Consider the following 21,140-nt stretch of genomic DNA (forward strand, 5'->3'; position numbering starts at 1 on the left):
CAGACATCAAGGTATTGGTGAGAGCTACCATTGTTTCTGAGACTTAGAATCCACATCCTAGCTCACTGGTTATTGGCAAAATTTAGTTCCCTGTAGCTGTGAAACTCAAGTCACCGCTTTCTTGTTGGCTGCCAACTGAGGACAGAAGCCACCAGCCATCCCCTGCCTCGTGGCCCTCTCCACAGCTTTGCAGTTTGCTTCATCAACATCAGCAGAATTTCTCTCTTCAGTCAGCTAAGATAGACTCTTCTATAACCTATGAAAGTTCACAGAAGTGATACTTCTATAACTCAGCCTCGCCAAGGAAGAAACTATTCAATTGTATTCCTAGGTCAAATGAAAAGAGTTATACAGGGCATGACTCTAGAGGTGAGAATTTTGGGGAAAGAATTTTTTTTTCCAAGACAATTTTTAACAAATGAAAGTAGATTAATCATGAGAAATAAAAGTGGTCTAATATGCTTATTGTTTTGTAGGCAAATATAGATCCAAAGCAGAAGGTCGTGTAGATTTTCTCTTCACATGCAGGGCAAAAATTTTGTGTTTTCTAATATTTAGGGACATAAATGTTGTTGTGTTAGTCTGCTAAGCCACCTAAAATTGAGACAAATATTGTGACCCTCCAGTATTTGTTCTTAAATTGTTGCAATGCTGCTCATCATTTTGCTGTTTTTCAGAAAGTTTCCGTCATTTCCCCAACCACCCTCCCACCCCCATCCAGGGTCACAGCTTTCCGCTGTGAATGTAATTCAGAGAATAACTGTACGTGACACCATTGCTGGTAGAAATGAAGGGCATTTTGTTAGCATTTTAAATTTTCATATTTGTATATTTATTGAAACACTTTTTGGCTAAATAGAAGAAAAGAGTCTTGAGGAAGGGTGCTTTGGAAAAAGATGTCTATGGCAGGGACTGCTGGTGCTCACCATGTTGACCTGTATTCATGTTTCTTTCTAGGAGGCACACAAATCCATTTTCCATGCTCAGTGAAGGTAGGGATGGCCATGTTCTGGCCAAGAGAGTATGTGTGAAATTCAAGGGTTCCACCTTAATTTTGGGCCCCAGACATGAGCCATGAGAGCTCCTCCCTCTTTCACACACTCTCTGTCTTCCTATGTTCACTGACTGACTGAAAAGGACTCTGAGAAGCTAGAAGAGTGCAGAGCCACAAATGTAAGGGGCAAAGGTCTCAGAATGATTGTGGATTATCTGTCTCCCTCCCTCACTGCCCCAGGTATTGGACTATGAAGTGCATGAGAAAGAAGCTTATATTGTCTTAGCTCACTGAGATTTCTAGGTTTGTTTATCACAGCAACAAATATTATTGCTGCCATAAACACAAATTTTTAAGTTACGTGGGACTGGCTTAACAGTAGGTAGGCAAACTGTAAAGAAAACATACCAAGAGGTTATGAGGTAGGAGAGTCCTTTCTGTTGTGGTAAAACATTTGGTTAAACTGCTACCAGAGATCACCTGGAAGGCTGATCACATGCCCTTAAGCATATAACTCAAAGGAAGTGATTGGAAATTCTCAGAATGATAGTATGGATGTAATATTATTGGCTGCCTTCTGGTAACTTGTTATGAGATACTCAAACAATAATTGCCTAGTTTGCTAGAAGCAATGAAAGAAAATAGAAATAATCCAGAACTTTGCAGTTTTGAATGGTTAGAAAAGCTGACTGCTTCTAGACCTCAAACAGTAAGAAATATGATTTAAATGTCTTTAGGAGACAATAACTCATTAGGACTCAGCCACGAAGCAACGCTCAGACTAAACATGATGATATCAAGGGAGTCATCATTAAGTTAGGGGGAGGACAGGACAATTGGGAATGAAGCAAAAAAAAAAAATTAATGATTATTAGGAAAGAATTTTGCATGCAGCTTCTGGCCATGATATTTGCACCAGCAGAAAGTGCTGACCTATGTTTATGGGAAAGGCAAAAAAACTCTATAGATTCAAGAAGGGCAGGGTTGGCCAGGCCCACTTTAGATGTTGTCAGATAATGAACAAAAAAGTCAAGGCTAGAACTGACATAAAGTAGAATATAAAGAAGTCTTTCCCAGAAAATGGAATTAGAATCCAATCAAGAAACTTCTCCATCCTTGGGGTAAATCTCATCCAGTGGGATTTTAGAATTAGTATGGAGGGTGACTGCTGAGTTTCACATTCTACCTTTTTCTAAGCAGATGTTTCTACTGTACTTATCCCTTCCAAGGCCCATCATTACATATTGGGGGTAGCAAGAGACAGACAACTTGTCTTTTCAGTGGATAGGTCACCAGACAATGAGGAACCACATCAGTACCTGAAACAAAGAGTGTGTATCACCCAGAGAGGCTGAGCCTTGAGCCAGATGCAGTGCCTGCTTGAGACTTGAGTTGTCCAACAAGCAGTATTTGGAGCAAACTGTGACAAAGACTGCTATTGCTTATAAACATCCATGTTCTCCTCTTCCTCTTAGGCACACATTAAAGTACATTTTCAGCCTCTGTTGTAGTTTATTGTGGCCATGAACAGAGGTCTAACCAGTAGAATGTGAGACTGATGTGTTCACTTCTAGTCCTAGAGCAGAAACACCCCACGTGACTCCTTTCTTTATTCTCTATACGCTGGCTGAAATAAGAGAACTGTGGGAGCTTCGAAGAGGGTGGAATCATGAGACATAGAGGGAGGAGGGCTGGGCTTTTGAATGATTACATGGAGCAGAATGTCATGCAGCACCCTCTCCTCAATCCACCATTCCCCAAACTGCTACTTCACTTTGCCCCCGATGTGAGTGAGAAATAAACCTTTATTATGTTTAATCACTGAGACTGTGGAGTTATTAAAGCAGTTTGTAAATTGGTTTTCCTTTAACAACAAAAATGCCCTACAGGTTAATAGATTAAGAACACTGTCTTTTCTTCACTTCTCTCTCTCCCTTCTTTCCCCGCACCTCTCTCTCTGTGTCTCACACACACACACACACACACACACACACACACACACACACCCCACAAATACTAGAAGCAGAGAAGAGCACGGAGGGAAAGAAAAGAAAAAAAGAAGGGAATAATAAGTACAGGTGATCCGTTATTTAACTATAATTATCTTGTTGGAATAAAAATATTCTCATTATGAACAATAAGACTTACTGTTTTTTTGGGGGGTGAAGAAACCATACAATCTATTTTCTGCTATAGGATTAAATGAGTAAAATTGACTTTTAGGATTCCATGAACTTGTGCAAATGCTACGCAAGAAGCATGTGAGTGAGATGGTCTATGGAGGCTACTCCACCAAGTCTGTGTTTAAGGTTGACATGCACCAAAATGACTGGCCCATGAAAATAGATGCATTTGTATGGCAGTTCTTGATTAATCTCTTAGCAGACATGTCCGTCTTGGAAGATTTGCAAGGTTTACTGTCGGTTTTCCAACAGCTAGAAAGGAATCCTTTCCACTGCTCAGGCCTGAAATTTCAATAAATATGGGAGAGTGAGGAGAAATCTTTAAGAATCTGAAGTGAAATGGCAGGATTGTCATCATTTCTCGCAAAAAGACTCAATCTAGATCTGATGTTCATATACTAGGCTGACTCTACATTTACACAAAATGGGTGGACTATTTTTTTTTCTACCAGCCAGTCATTCTTTTTATTTATTTATTTATTCTTATACTTTAAGTTCTAGGGTACATGTGCATAATGTACAGGTTTGTTACATAAGCACACATGTGCCATGTTGGTTTGCTCCACCCACCAACTCATCATTTACATTAGGTATTTATCCTAATGTTATCCCTCCCTAACCCCCACAACCCAGACAGGTCCTGGTGTGTGATGTTCCCTGACCTGTGCTCATGTGTTCTCATTTTCAACTCCCACCTATGAGTGAGAACATGTGGTTTTTGGTTTTCTGTCGTTGTGATAGTTTGCTTAATTTCCAGCTTCATCCATGTCCCTGCAAAGAACATGAACCCATCCTTTTTTATGGCTGCATAGTATTCCATGGTGTATATGTGCCACATTTTCTTAATCCAGTCTAACATTGATGGACATTTGGGTTAGTTCCAAGTCTTTGCTATTGTGAATAGTGCTGCAATAAACATACGTGTGCATGTGTCTTTATAGTAGGATGATTTATAATCCTTTGGGTATATACCCAGTAATGGGATCACTGGGTCAAATGGTATTTCTAGTTCTAGATCCTTGAGGAATCGCCACACTGTCTTCCACAATGGTTGGACTAATTTACACTCCCACCAACAGTGTGAAAGTGTTCCTATTTCTCCACATCCTCTCCAGCATCTGTTGCTTCCTGTCTTTTTAATGATCACCATTCTAACTGGCATGAGATGGTATCTCATTGTGGTTTTGATTTGCATTTCTCTAATGACCAGTGATGATGAGCAGTTTTTCATATGCTTGTTGGTTGCATAAATGTCTTCTTTTGAGAAGTGTCTCTTCATATCCTTTGCTCACTTTTTGATGGGGTTGTTTTTTTCTTGTAAATATGTTTAAGTTCATTGCAGATTCTGGATATTAGCCCCTTTTCAGATGGATAGATTGCAAAAATTTTCTCCCATTCTGTAGGTTGCCTGTTGACTCTGATGATAGTTTCATTTGCTGTGCAGAAGTTCTTTAGTTTAATTAGATCCTATTTGTCTGTTTTGGCTTTTGTGGCCATTGCTTTTGGTGTTTTAGTCATGAAGTCTTTGCCCAGGTCTATGTTCTGAATGGTATTGCCCAGGTTTTCTTCTAGGGCTTTTATGGCATTAGGTCTTACATTTAAGTATGTAATCCATCTTGAGCTAACTTTTGTATATGGTGTAAGGAAGGGTTTCTACATATGGCTAACCAGTTTTCCCAGCACCATTTATTAAATAGGGAATCCTTTCCCCATTTCTTGTTTTTCAGGTTTTAAAGATCAGATGGTTTTAGATGTGTGGTGTTATTTCTGAGGCTTCTGTTCTGTTCCATTGGTCTATATATCTGCTTTGGTACCAGTACCATGCTGTTTTGGTTACTATAGCCTTGTAGTATAGTTTGAAGTCAGGTAGCATGATGCCTCCAGCTTTGTTCTTTTTACTTAGGATTGTCTTGGTTATGTGGGCTCTATTTTGGTTCCATATGAAGTTTAGAGTAGTTTTTTCCAATTCTGTGAAGAAAGTCATTGGTAGGTTGATGTGAATGGCATTGAATCTATAAATTACCTTGGGAAGTTTGGCCATTTTCGTGATACTGATTCTTCCTATCCATGAGCATAGAATGTTCTTCCATTTGTTTGTGTCCTCTTTTATTTCCTTGAGCAGTGGTTTGTAATTCTCCTTGAAGAGGTCCTTCACATCCCTTGTAAGTGGATTCCTAGGTATTTTATTCTCTTTGTAGTAATTGTGAATGGGAGTTCATTCATGATTTGGCTCTCTGTTTGTCTATTATTTGTGTATAGTAATGCTTGTGATTTTTGCACGTTGAGTTTGTATCCTGAGACTTTGCTAAATGTGCTTATCAGCTTAAGGAGATTGGGCTGAGATGATGGGGTTTTCTAAATATACAGTCATGTTATCTGCAAACAGAGAGAGTTTGACTTCCTCTTTTCCTAAGTGAATACACTTTCTTCTTTCTCTTGCCTGATTGCCCTAGCCAGAACTTCCAACACTATGTTGAATAGGAGTGCTGAGAGGGCATCCTTGTCTGGTGCCAGTTTTCAAAGGGAATGCTTCCAGGTTTTGCCCATTCTGTATGAGATTGTCTGTGAGTTTGTCATACACAGCTCTTATTATTTTGAGATACATTCCATCAATACCTAGTTAATTGACAGTTTTTAACATGAAGTGCTGTTGAATTTTGTCGAAGGCCTTTTCTGCATCTATTGAGACAATCATGTGGTTTTTGTCATTGGTTCTGCTTATGTGATGGATTATGTTTATTGATTTGTGTATGTTGAACCAGACTTGCATCCCAGGGATGAAGCCAACTTGATCATGGTGGATAACCTTTTTGATGTGCTGCTGGATTCAGTTTGACAGTATTTTATTGAGGATTTTTGCATCAGTGTTCATCAGAGATAGTGGCTTAACATTCTCTTTTTTGTTGTTGCTTCTCTTCCAGACTTTGGTATCAGGATGATGTTGGCCTCGTAAAATGAATTAGGGAGGATACCCTCTTTTTCTATTGATTGGAATAGTTTAAGAAGGAATGGTACCAACTCATCTTTGTACTTCTGGTGGAATTTGGCTGTGAATCTGTCTGATCCTGGATTTTTTTTTTTTTTTTTTTTTTTTGGTTGGTAGGCTACTAATTATTGCCTCAATTTCAGAACCTGTTATTGGTCTATTCAGAGATAAAACTTCTTCCTGGTTTAGTTTTAGGAGGGTGTATGTGTCCAGGAATTTATTCATTTCTTCTAGATTTTCTAGTTTATTTGCCTAGAGGTGTTTATAGTATTCTCTGATAGCAGTTTGTATTTCTGTGGGAATGGTGGTGATATCCCCTTTATCATTTTTTATTGCGTCTATTTGACTCTTCTCTCTTCTCTTCTTTATTCATCTTGCTAATGGTCTATTTTGATATTTTCAAAAGAAACAGCTCCTGGATTCATTGATTTTTTTAAGGGTTTTTTGTATCTCTATCTCCTTCAGTTCTGCTCTGATCTTAGTTATTTCTTGCCTTCTGCTAGATTTTGAATTTGTTTTCTTGTACTTCTCTAGTTCTGTTAATTGTGATGTTAGCGTGTTGATTTTAGATCTTTCCTGCTTTCTCTTGTGCTTGTGGGCATTTAGTGCTATAAATTTCCCTCTACACACTGTTTTAAATGTGTCCCAGAGATTCTGGTACATTGTGCCTTTGTTCTCATTGGTTGCAAAGAACATCTTTATTTCTGCCTTCTTTTCATTATTTACCCAGTAGTCATTCAGGAGAACATTGTTCAGTTTCCACGTAGTTGTGTGGTTTTGAGTGACTTTTTAAATCCTGTGTTCTAATTTGATTGCACTGTGGTCTGAGAGACAGTTTGTTGTGATTTCTGTTCTTTTACATTTGCTGAGGAGTATTTTACTTCCAATTATGTGGTCAATTTTAGAATAACTGTGATGTGGTGCTGAGAAGAATGTATATTCTGTTGATTTGGGGTGTAGAGTTCTGTAGAGGTCCGCTTGGTCCAGAGCTGAGTTCAAGTCCTGGTATCCTTGTTAACCTTCTGTCTCGTTGATCTGTCTAATACTGGCAGTGGGGTGTTAAAGTATGCCATTATTATTGTGAGGGAATCTAAGTCTCTTTGTAGGTCTCTAAGGACTTGTTTTATGAATCTGGGTGCTCCTGTATTGGGTGCATATATGTTTAGGATAGTTACCTCTTCTTGTTTAATTGATTCCTTTACCATTATGTAGTGGCCTTCTTTGTCTCTTTTGATCTTTGTTGGATTAAAGTCTGTTTTATCAGAGACTAGGATTGCAACCCCTGCATTTTTTGTTTGTTTGTTTGTTTGTTTTGCTTTCCATTTGCTTAGTAGATCTTCCTCCATCCCTTTGTTTTGAGTCTATGTGCATCTTTGCATATGAGATGGGTCTCCTGATAAGAGCACACTGCTGGGTCTTGACTCTTTATCCAATTTGCTAGTCTGTGCCTTTTAATTGGGGCATTTAACCCATTTACATCTAAAGTTAATATTGTTATGTTTGAGTTTGGTCCTGTCATTATGTTGTTAGCTGGTTATTTTGCCCATTAATTGATGCAGTTTATTCATAGCGTCAATGGTCTTTACAATTTGACATGTTTTTGCAGTGGTGGGTACCAGTTGTTCCTTTCCATGTTTAGTGTTTCCTTCAGGAGCTTTTGTAAGGCAGGCGTGGTGGTGACAAAATCTCTCAGCATTTGCTTGTCTGTAAAGGATTTTATTTCACCTTCACTTATGAAGCTTAGTTTGGCTAGATATGAGATTCTGGGTTGAAAATTATTTTCTTTGCAGATTCTGGATATTAGCACTTTGTCAGATGGGTAGATTGTAAAAATTTTCTCCCATTCTGTAGGTTGCCTGTTCACTCTGATGGTAGTTTCTTTTGCTGTGCAGAAGCTCTTTAGTTTAATTAGATCCCATTGTCAATTTTGGCTTTTGTTGCCATTGCTTTTGGTGTTTTAATCATGAAGTTCTTGCCCTTGCCTATGTCCTGAATGGTATTGCCTAGGTTTTCTTCTAGGGTTTTTATGGTTTTAGGTCTAACATTTTAGTCTTTAATCCATCTTGAATTAAGTTTTGTATAAGGTGTAAGGAAGGGATCCAGTTTTGGGTTTCTACATATGGCTAACCAGTTTTCCCAGCACCATTTATTAAATAGGGAATCCTCTCCCTATTTCTTGTTTTTGTCAGGTTTCTCAAAGATCAGATAGTTATAGATGTGTGATATTATTTCTGAGGGCTCTATTCTTTTCATTGGTCTATATATCTTTTTTGGTACCAGTACCATGCTGTTTTGGTTACTGTAGAACTTAAACAAATTTACAAGAAAAAATCAAACAACCCCATCAAAAATGGGCAAAGGATATGAACAGACACTTCTCAAAAGAAGACATTTATGCAGCCAACAGACACATGAAAAACTGCTCATCATCCCTGGCCATCAGAGAAATGCAAATCAAAACCACAATGAGATACCATCTCACACCAGTTAGAATGGCAATCCTTAAAAAGTCAGGAAACAACAGGTGCTGGAGAGGATGTGGAGAAACAGGAACACTTTTTTTTTTTGAGACGGAGTCTTGCTCTGTCACCCAGGCTGGAGTGCGGTGGCATGATCTTGGCTCACTGCAAGCCCCGCCTCCTGGGGTCACGCCATTCTCCTGCCTTAGCCTCCGGAGAACTGGGACTACAGGCGCCCACCACCACGCCTGGCTAATTTTTTGTATTTTTAGTAGAGATGAGGTTTCACTGGATTAGCCAGAATGGTCTCGATCTCCTGAACTTGTGATCCACCCCCCTCAGCTTCCCAAAGTGCTGGGATTACAGACATGAGCCACTGTGCCTGGCCAATAGGAACAGTTTTACACTGTTGGTGGAACTGTAAACTAGTTCAACCATTGTGGAAGAGAGTGTGGCAATTCCTCAAGGATCTAGAACTAGAAATACCATTTGACCCAGTGATCCCACTACTGGGTATATACCCAAAGGATTATAAATCATGCTGCTATAAAGACATATGCACACGTATGTTTATTGTGGCACTATTCAAAATAACAAAGACTTGGAACCAACCCAATTGTCCATCAGTGATAGACTAGGTTAAGAAAATGTGGCATACATACACCATGGAATACTATGCAGCCATAAAAAAGGATGAGTTCATGTCCTTTGTAGAGACATGGATGGAGCTGGAAACCATCATTCTGAGCAAACAATCACAAGGACACAAAACTGAACACTGCGTTTTCTCACTAATAGGTGGGAATTGAACAATGAGAACACTTGCACACAGGGTGGGGAACATCACACACTGGTGCCTGTCGTGGGGTGGCGGTGGTAGGAGAGTGATACCATTAGGAGATAACGAGTTAATGAGTGTGGCACACCAACACAGCACAAGTATACATATGTAACAAACCTGTGCATTGTGTACATGTACCCTAGAACTTAAAGTATAATAAAAAATTTAAAAAAAAAATCTTTTCTTTAAGAATGTTGAATATCGGCCCCCACTCTCTCCTGGCTTGTTGGGTTTCTGCTGAAAGATCTGCTGTTGATCTGATGGCCTTCCCTTTGTGAGTAACCTGACCTTTCTCTCTGGTTGCCCTTAACATTTTTTCCTTCATTTCAACCTTGGTGAATCTGACAATTATGTGTCTTGGGGATGGTGTTCTTGAGGAGTATCTTTGTGGTGTTCTCTGTATTTCCTGAATTTGAATGTTTGCCTGCTTTGCTAGTTTAGGGAAGTTCTCCTGGAGAGTATCCTGAAAAGTGTTTTCTGACTTGGTTCCATTCTCCCTGTCACTTTCGAGTATACCAGTCTACTCTATGTTTAGGTCTTTTCACATAGTCCCATATTTCTTGGAGGCTTTGTTTGTGTCTTGTCACTCATTTTTCTCTAATCTTGTCTTCTTGCTTTATTTCATTAATTTTATCTTCAATCACTGATATCCTTTCTTCCACTTGATCAAATTGGCTACTGAAGCTCGTGCATGCATCACAAAGTTCTTGTGCTGTGGTTTTCAGCTCCATCAGGTCATTTAAGATTTTCTCTACACTATTTATTCTAGGTAACCATTTGTCTAACCTTTCTTCAAGGTTTTTAGCTTCCTTGTGCCTTGGAGAAGTTTGTTATTACCAATCTTCTGAAGCCTACTTCTGTCAACTCATCAAACTCATTCTCCATCCAGTTTTGCTCCATTGCTGGTGAGGAGCTGTGATCCTTTGGAGGAGAAGAGGATCTCTGGTGTTTGGAATTTTCAGCTTTTCTGCTCTGGTTTCTCCCCATCTTTGTGGTTTTCTCTAGCTTTGGTCTTTGATGTTGGTGACCTACAAGTGGGGTTTTGGTATGGATGTCCTTTTTGTTGATGTTGATGCTATTTCTTTCTGTTTGTTAGCTTTCCTTCTAACAGTCGGGGCCCTCAGCTACAGGTCTGTTGGAGTTTGCTGGAGGTCCTCTCCAGACCCTGTTTGCCTGGGTATCACCAGCAGAGACTGCAGAACAGCAAATATTGCTGCCTGATCCTTACTCTGGAAGCTTTGTCCCAGAGAGGCATCTGCCTCTTTGAGGTGTCTATTGGCCCCTACTGGAGGTGTCTCCCAGTCAGGCTACATGGGGATCAGGGACCCGCTTGAGGAGGCAGTCTTTCCATTCTCTGAGCTTGAACACCATGCTAAGAGAACCACTGCTCTCTTCAGAGCTGTCAGACAGGGACATTTAAGTCTGTAGAAGCTGTCTGCTGCCTTTTGTTCTGCTATGCCCTGCCCCCAGAGGTGGAATCTGGAGAGGTGGTAGGCCTTGCTGAGCTGTGGTGGGCTCCACCCAGTTCGAGCTTCCTGGCCACTTTGTTTACACTGTGAGCTACTCAAGCCTCAGCAATGGCAGATGCTCCTCCATAAAACTGCAGCATCACAGGTTGATCTCAGACTGCAGTCTAGAAGTGAGCAAGTCTCCGTGGGCATGGGAGGGCAAGGGAGGATATCTCCTGGTCTGCCAGTTGCTAAGACCATGGGAAAAGTGCAATATTTGGTCAGCAGTCTACCGTTTCTCTGGGTAGAGCCTGTCACGGCTTCCCTCGGCTAGGAAAGGGAAACTCCCTGACCCTTTGCACTTCCTGGGTGAGGCAATGCCCCTACCTCACTTCAGCTCACCCTCAGTGGGCTGCACCAACTGTCCAACCAGTCCCAATGAGATGAACCAGATACCTCAGTCGGAAATGCAGGAATAAATCCTCTCTTGCTGGGAGCTGCAGACCAGAGCTTTTCCTATTTGGCCATCTTGGAAGTGCCCTCTCCAGCCAGTCATTCTTACCATCCACCTGTCATGAAAGCTCAAAAGGCTTTATTAAAATGTATGTAAAATCCTTGATGAAAGGCCATGTATTTATGTAATTCTGCTTTTTCACTGGTTTATCAGATTAGCTACCCTATACTTTCAGGCCTTGAGTGAGAGGAACTAAGTGTATTCCAATGGCAAGGGTAGACAGAAATGTTTAGATAATGGGGTGTTTGCCATGCAGTATGGGCATTGTAGTTAGCAGTCCCGGATGTTATGAGAAACCAGAGTGAATTGCTAGCAACACTACCAATGAGGAATGGCATACTTTTTCATAGCCTTGAACTTTGGCTTGGAAGAGTTTTGTCCAATAAAAAAGATTTTTAAAATTTGTTATATTAATAATACTAGTAATTATAATATTAATATAAGTAATACCAATAATTGAACAATGAAACTAATACTGTCATTAGTAGCATTTTATTATCATACATTTTTAGAGTTTCCTTTCGAGTGGCAGTGCCAACAGACAGGGCAGGGCAAAAAACATAGATACACAACCAGTTTATCATCTATACCACAGATGGGCAGTTATTAGAAGATGTGACAGGTATGCTGTGCCTTGAGCACATGGGCCTAGCTTCACTCTTTTATATGCAGTATATAACACAAATGTTTATCCTCAAGATCTTATCCTAATTGCATAAAACCCTCCAGATTTTCTTTGCTCAAGGTGGGGTTAGTTAAGCTACTCATTGCTCCATCGCTAATGTATTAATGTTGTTTTTATTAACAATAATATTATTTCTGTAGTAGGGGAGTTTATTGCCAAGGCAACCATGGCATGTGCATGGTTTAGTTTTCTTGAATTTCTACTTCATTATAGTAAACCCCAACTGTGTTCTTTGCTCAGCCCACTCTTAAGGTGGCAAATCTATCATTCTGTGATTTTCTATTTTCCGTTGTTTCTCCACCAGTCTTTGTGATCAATATCCGTCCCTACGAATCCCATTGTTTAACTCTACAAAGCTGAATTTGGTGCATTTTTCTGCTTCAGTACAGTCTGTTCCTCTTCTCAGACATATTGTTCACTCAGCATTTTATTTTTAAAGTCCTTTCTTTAGTCCTTATAATAAGCTTTTGGGGTTGTTACTATTGTCCTGGTTTTGAGATAAGAGACCAAGGGCTAAAGAAAGTAAGAGATACACTCAAGGTGACAAAACTACAAATAGTTGTGCCGTGGCGGTTTACTGTACCTATCAACCCATCATCTAGGTTTTAAGCCCTGAATGCATTACCTATTTGTCCTAATGGTTTCCCTCCGCTCACCCTCCATCCCCCAACTGGCCTCAGTGTGTGTTGTCCCCCTCCCTGTGTCCATGTGTTCTCATTGTTCAATTCCCACTTGTAAGTAAGAACACGTGATGTTTGGTTTTCTGTTTCTGTGTTAGTCTGCTGAGGATGGTGGCTTCCAGCTTCATCAATGTCACTGCAAAGGACATGATCTCATTCCTTCTTATGGCTGCATAGTATTCTATGGTATATATGTACCATATTTTCTTTATTAAGTCTATCATTGGTGGGCATTTGGGTTGGTACCATGTCTTTGTTCTTGTAAACAGTGATGCAATAAATGTATGTGTGCATGTTTCTTTATATTAGAATGATTCATATTCCTTTGGATGAATACCCAGTAATGAAATTGCTGGGTCAAATGGTATTTCTGGTTCCAGATGCTACACGAATTGTCACTTTCCACATTGTGGAAATTGTCACTTCCACAATGGTTGAACTAATTTACATTCCCACTAACAGTATAAAAGCGTTCTTATTTCTCCACAGCCTCACCAGCATCTATTCTTTCCTGACTTTAATAATTGCCATTCTGACTGGCATGAGATGGTATCTCACTGTGGTTTTGATTTGCATTTCTCTAATGATCAGTGATGAGGTTTTTTCATATGTTTGTTTGCCACATAAATGTCTTCTTTTGAGAAGTGTCTGTTCATATCCTTTACCCACTTTTTGATGGGGTTGTTTGTTTTTTTCTTGTAAATTTGTTTAAGTTCCTTGTACGCTCTGGATATTAGCCCTTTGTCAAATGTAGAGATTGCAAAAGTTTTTTCCCATTCGATAGATTGCCTGTTCACTCTGATGATAGTTTCTTCTGCTGTGGAGAAGCTCTTTAACTTAATTAGGTCCCATTTGTCACTTTTGGCTTTGATTGCAATTGCTGTTGGTATTTTCATCATGAAGTCTTTGCCCATGCATATGTCCTAAATGGTATTACCTAGGTTTTCTTCTAGGGTATTTATGGTTGGGGCTTTACATTTAAGTCTTTAATTCATCTTGAGTTAATTTTTGTATAAGGTGTAAGGAAGGAGTCCAGTTTCAGTTTTCTGCACATGGCTAGCCCATTTTCCCAGCACCATTTATTAAATAAGGAATTCTTTCTTCATTGCTTGTTTTTCTCGTTTGTCCAAGATCAGATGGTTGTAGATGTGTGGTTGTTATTTCTGAGGTCTCTGTTCTGTTCCATTGCTCTATAAGTCTGTTTTGGTACCAGTACCATGCTGTTTTGGTTACTGTAGCCTTGTAGTACAATTTGAAGTTAGGTAGCATGATGCCTCCAGTTTTGTTCTTTTTTCTTAGGATTGTCTTGGCTATACAGGCTCTTTTGTGGTTCTATATGAAATTTAAAGTAGTTTTTTTTTTTAATTCTGGAAAGAATATCTATGGAAGTTTGATTGAAATAGCATTGAATCTATGAATCACTTTGGTCAGTATGTCCATTTTCACGATATTGATTCTTCCTATCCATGAGGATGGAATGCTTTTCCATTTGTTTGTGTCCTCTATTATTTCCTTGAGTAGTTTGTAGTTCTCCCTGAAGAGGTCCTTCACATCCCTTGTTAGCTGAACTCCTAGGTATTTTATTCTCTTTGTAGTAATTATGAATAGGAGTTCATTCATGATTTGGCTCTCGGCTTGTCTATTGTTGGTGTATAAGAATGCTTGTAATTTTTGCACATTGATTTTGTCTTCTGAGACTTTGCTAAAGTTGCTTATCAGCTTAAGGAGTTTTTGGGCTGAGACAATGAGGTTTTCTAAATATACAATCATGTTGTTAGCAAACAGAGACAACTTGACTTCCTCTTTTCCTATTGGAGTACGCTTTATTTCTTTCTCTTGCTCGATTGCCCTGTCCAGAACTTCCAATACTACGCTGAATAGGAGTGGTGAGAGAGGGAAATCCATGTCTTGTACCCGTTTTCAAAGGGAATGCTTCCAGCTTTTGCCCATTCAGTATGAGGTTGGTTGTGGGTTTGTTATAAATAGCTCTTGTTATTTTAAGATATGTTCCATCAATACCTAGTTATTGAGAGTTTTTAACGTGAAGGAATGTTAAATTTTATCAAAGGCCTTTTCTGCATCTATTGAGATGATCATGTGGTTTTTGTCATTGATTTGTTTATATGATGGATTACATTTATTGGTTTGTGTATGTTGAACCAGCCTTGCATCCTAGCGATGAAGCCGACTTGATCATAAGTGGCTAAACTTTTTGATGTGCTGCTGGATTTGGTTTGCCAGTATTTTATTGAAAACTTTTGCATTGATATTCATCAGGGGTATTGGCCTAAAGATTTTTGTTGTTGTTGCTTCTCTGCCAGGTTTTGGTGTCAGGATGATGCTGGCCTCATAATATCAGTTATGGAGGAGTCCTTCCTTTTCAGTTGTTTGGAATAGTTTTAGAAATAATGGTACCAGCTCGTCTTTGTATCTCTGGTAGACTTTGGCTGTGACTCTGTCTGGTCCTGGGTTTTATTTTTTTTTTGGTTGGTAGGCTATTAATTACTGCCTCAATTTCAGAACTTTTTATTGGTCTATTTAGAGATTCTACTTCTTCCTAGTTTAGTCTTGGGAGGGTGTATGTGTCCAGGAATTCATCCGTTTCTTCTAGATATTCCAGGTTATTTGCATAGAGGTGTTTATAGTATTCTCTGATGGTAGTTTGTATCATTGTGGATCAGTGTTTATTTCTCCTTCATTAATTTTTATTGTGTCTATTCGATTCTTTTCCCTTTTCTTCTTTATTAGTCTAACTAATAGTTTTTTTGTTTTGTTTTGTTTTTTGTTTTTTTAGAAAAGTAGCTCCTGGATTCAATTTTCTTTTTCTTTTTTTGAAGGGCTTTTCGTTTCTTTACCTCTTTTGATTCAGCTCTGATCTCAGTGATTTCATATCTTCTGCTACATTTGGATTTGTTTGCTCTTGCTTCTCTCTAGCTCTTTTAATTGTGATGTTAGGGTGTTGATTTGAGGTCTTTCTGGCTTTTTGATGTGGGCATTTAGTACTATAAATTACCTCTAAACACTGCTTTAGCTGTGTCTCAGAGATTAGGGGGCGTTGTCTCTTTGTTGTCGATGGTTTCAAAGAACATCTTGATTTCTGCCTTAATTTTATTATTTACCCAGGAATCATGCAGGTTGTTCAATTTCCATGTAATTGTGTGGTTTTGAGTGAGTTTCTTAATCCTGAGTTCTAATTTGATTGCAATGTGGTCTGAGAGACTTATGATTTCAATTCTTTGGCATTTGCCAAGGAGTATTTTACTTCAAATTATGTGGTCAATTTTAGTATAAATGTCTTGTGGCACTGAGAAGAATGTATATTCTGTGGATTTGGGGTGGATAGTTCTATAGATGTCTATTAGGTCCACTTGATCCAGAGCTGACTTCAAGTCCCAATCATCCGTGTTAATTTTGTGTCTTGTTGATCTGTCTAATATTGATAGTAGGGTGTCAAAGTCTCCCACTGTTATTGTGTGAGAGTCGAAGTCTCTTTGCAGGTCTTGAAGAACTCATTTTATGAATCTGGGTGCTCCTGTATTGGGTGCATATGTATTTAGGATTCCTAACTCTTCTTGTTGAATTGATCCATTTACCATTAATATACTGCTTTTCTTTGTCTTTTTTGATCTTTGTTGGTTTAAAGTCTGTTTTGTCAGAGAATAGTATCGCAACAACTGTTTTTTTGTTTTGCTTTTTTTTTTTTTTTTTTTTTTTGCTTTCCATTTGCTTGGTAAATATTTCTCCATCCCTTTATTTTGAGCCTATGTGCATCTTTGCACATGAGATTAGTGTCCTGAATACAGCACACCACTTGGTCTTGACACTTTATCCAATTTGCCAGTCTGTGCCTTTTAATTGGGGCATTTAACCCATTTACATTTAATGTTAATATTGTTATGTGTGAATTTGATCCTGTTATCATGATGCTATCTGGTTACTTTGCACAGTAGTTGATGAGGTTCGTTTATAGTGTCATTGTTCTTTATATTTTGGTTTGTTTTTGCAGTGGCTGGTACTGGATTTTCCTTTCCATGTTTAGTCCTTCCTTCAGGAGCTCTTGCAAGGCAGATCTGGTGGTGATGAAATCCCTCAACATTTGTTTGTCTGGAAAGGATTTTATTTTTCCTTCACTTATGAAACTTAGTTTAGCTGGATATGAAATTCCGAGTTGAAAATTATTTTCTTTAAGATGTTGAATATTGGCCTCCAATCTCTTCTGGCTTGTATAGTTTCTATGGAGAAGTCTGCTGTTAGTCTGATGGCCTTCCCTTTGTAGGTGACTTGGGCTTTCTCTCTGCCTGCCCTTAACATTTTTTCCTTCATTTTCACCTTGGAGAATCTGATAATTATGTGTCTTGGGGTTGATCTTCTCATGGAGTATCTTAGTGAATGTCTCTGTATTTCCTGAATTTGCATGTTGGCCTATCTTGCTAGGTTGGGTAAGTTCTTCTAGAACAATATCCTGTGTTTACCAGCTTGGTTCCATTCTCCCCATCCCTTTCAGGTACTCCAATCAATTGTATGGTTCAGTCTTTTTACATAATCTCATATTTTTGGATGTTTTGTTCATTCATTTTTATTCTTTTCTCTCTAATCTTGTCTGCATTCCTTAATTCAGCATAATGGTCTTCAAATGCTGATACTTTTTCTTCCGCTTGGTCGATTTGGCAATTGACACTTGTGTGTGCTTCATGAAGTTCTTGTGCTGTATTTTTCAGCTCCATTTGGTCATTTATGTTTCTCTCTAAACTGATTATTTTAGTTAGCAGCTCCTCTAACCTTTTATCAAGGTTCTTAGCTTCTTTGCATTCTGTTAGAGCACGCTCCTTTAGCTTGGTGTAGTTTGTTATCACCCACCTTCTGAAACCTACTTCTGTCAATTCATCCATGTCATCCTCCATTCAGTTCTGTGCCTTTGTTGGAGAGGTGCTGTGATTATTTGGAGCAGAAGAGGCACTCTGCCTTTTGGGTTTTCAGTGTTTTTTTTTTTTTTTTTTTCTCGTTGATTCTTTCTCATCTTCGTGAGTTTGTCTAGTATTGATCTTTGAGGCTGCTGACCCTTGGATGGGGTTTTTGTGGGGACTTTTTTTATTATTGTTGATGCTGTTTTTCTTGCTTTCTGTTTTTGTTGTTGTTGTTGTTGTTTGTTTTTGCTTTTTTGTTTTGTTTTGTTTTGTTTTGCACTCATACTTTTATTACAACACAATTCACAATTGCAAAGATGGAATCAACCTAAGTGTCCATTGACCAATGAATGAAGAAAGAAAATATGATTAGATAGATAGACAACAAATATATGTCTATATCACATATATGTATCTATATATCACACATATATATCACATATGTGTGTGTATATATATGTATGTATATACCATAGTATTCCATGGTGTAACACTCAATCATAAAAAGGAATAAAATAATGTCTTTGTGGAAACTTGGATTGAACTGGAGGTCATTATCCTAAGTGAAGAAATTTGGGAATGGAAAACTAAATACCACATGTTCTACTTATAAGTGGGAGCTAAGCTATGTATATGAAAAGGCATGCAGAATGGTGTAATGGACATTGAACTCAGAGTCGGGGTGATTGGGAGGGGCGTTAGAGAGCAAAAATTCCCTGTTGGGTACAATGCACACTATTCAGTGACAGGAACACTAAAAGCCCAAACTTTGTAAGTATACAATTCATTTATATAACCAAAACCACTTGTACCCCTAAAGCTATTGAAATTCTTTTAAAGATTCTGTTAATGGATTGACTACATGGCTTCATGTTGTGATTGTATTTTTTATGTTAAATTTTAAAATACATTTTCATGTGTATTTTTAATTCATTTGAGATTTAGGAGAACTTGCACCATGAAGTATTAAGAGTCTTTAAAAGAGACATAGAAAGTAATAAGTTTAAATAATTTCTTAAGTCTTAAAATGTCACCAAAATATGAAAATTGGTGTGAGGGATATTTTCTTTAAAACAATTCAATTGCCATACTACTATTTTTTTTCTTTTGCCAATATAATGGCACGTTCATTGTATAGTATATTTATTTTTCTTTTCTTCTTAAATATTTGATGTTTGATATTTCTGTATTTATTCTCCTATATCCTCTCTAGTCTCTTTTATCTTATCTAACAGGTCTTCCAGAAATATAGTCAGACTTTTCTTGTTAATTTTTAATAAGAATACTGATAATAGTCACTAAGCTCAGTAACAGCAAAAATCATATGTGCCTCAACAATTTTAGGTAAAGTTTAGATTTTTTTTTTCTTATCCCTTTTCCTTGAATTTTCTCCCCTTTCCTCCCCTGTTCTCCCTCATTACTCTTTATCTGTCTATGTGCATACTCAAGTTATTTGGTGTTTCCAAGAATCTCATATTAGAATTAAGACTATTTTCCTATTTCAGTTTAAAAGAACCTTTCCTAGCCACTGCATTCTTCATTGGAAAACACTAGACACCTTTCAACCTCAGGCTGGACAAAAAGTAAGCAAAATTAGAACACTTAGAATATCCAGTAATCCCTTCTTCCCTTCACACACATGCACAATAGCATTCTACTTATAATGAGTTGAGAGAAAAGAGACCTGACATAAGTGCTGGTTTAGTCAAATGGGAATGATCTCAATTGTTCTGCTTATTTTCTGCTCTCATGACCTTCAGGCCCTAAATGCCTTAAGGAATTCTATCGGTCACCACTTGTCCAACTGACAAGTTATATACCACCAGGACCATATGTCACATTCAATAATATCCTATGGGGGGGGCAGAGGTGAAATAAGTACAAGTACGAGGGGCTAAATTCATGCAAGCAGAGCAATTTCTTATTACTTGATGAGTCAACAGACAGATAAATCAAACAAACATAATCAGCATGTTTCTTTGCATCTCTTAATATCTATTTTATATTATCCTTCTCTTAGTGATTGGAGGAGGGTTAATCCATACAGAGACCAATACAGAATTTACTTAATAAATGATCATATTGTAGAAAATATAAATAATACCAAACTTCTTGAGAAATAAAACCATGCAGACCAAGAATATCTATTTCTAACCGTGCAGCAGATAATGTGATCAAAGAGAAGAGGCCTGTTTAATTTATTCTTAAAAGTTATTTTCAATTGTGAAATAAAGTGCAACTTTAAGTTTAGTTCTGCAGAGAATTGACTTGACACCTATAAATTATCTATGTTACAAGTCCTGAGAGGTGGTCTCACATTCACTCAGGTATATTTATTTGATGACAAAGATATACCATAATTTCTTTTATCCAACTTATAAAATTTTTGGATCCATAAATAGCAATCATAGCAAATTAATTATTTGAAAGAAACAGTTTAAAATAATGCTGAAACTCTTTCTTCAGTCCATTTACTCCTGAATTTGCACATTTTACTTTACTGATTACAATCAGCGGACTACACAGCAAAATGCCGTGTGTGTGTGTGTGTGTGTGCATACATGTGTGTTGTATCCAATTGTGATTCAGAAAAGTATACTGTGCACAAACAGGCACACACACATACAAATACACACAGAGACACACACACTGCTAGGCTTCCATATATAGAAGGCAATGTAGTCCATGTGTTCTAACAGTACAAAAAGACTTGTTTCCTTTGGAATAATAACAGAAAAATTTGATTCACTACTTTAGTAAGGACTAGCAATCATATTTAAACCAAGTTTCTTACAGCTTCTTTAAATTCTAGATATTTTTCCTCTTGATTGACTTTGAGGAGACTGGTCTCTTAGGTTGTGCTACCCAGAAGCAGAGCTTAAGAAAAGGATTCAAACTGTACCTGGTTTACAGATGTGTCAGGTATGAGGTGTGGGAGGGAACTTCCTTGGTGAGGTAGCGCTCATGGTAATGCCAGTTCTCCAGAGAAGACGGCAGTATGAACCATTTGTAGCCAACACTAATGGCAGCTGGAGATGGATGCACCTGCCACTAAATGAATCTCGGTAGAGCACAAGCAATAACCGCCAATACTCTCTCCATTGAAGTAATCAGATACATTTTGGTGTAATTAATATTTTCCTTGCTTCATTCTTAATTTTCTTAATATTCTGATTATTTATTAATATTTTATTAATAGATTACAAGAGGGTATCAGTGAAACTAGTCTGAGGGGATAGTTTTCACAGAGAGTTCCTCCTATTTTATGACTGCTGTAAGCTTCTAGCATTATTCTCCATTCTTCACTGAAGCATTATATTGGTAACTCATAGTTTTGCCAGATGGATATTATATGATATATGTAGATAACATATGATAATATTACCATTATGTCACCTGGAATTCATTTGCCATTACAATAAACTAATTAAAAAATAATATTTTGT

Source organism: Rhinopithecus roxellana, chromosome 3 (genome assembly GCF_007565055.1).
Source record: "Rhinopithecus roxellana isolate Shanxi Qingling chromosome 3, ASM756505v1, whole genome shotgun sequence".
In the NCBI taxonomy this organism is placed as follows: domain Eukaryota; kingdom Metazoa; phylum Chordata; class Mammalia; order Primates; family Cercopithecidae; genus Rhinopithecus; species Rhinopithecus roxellana.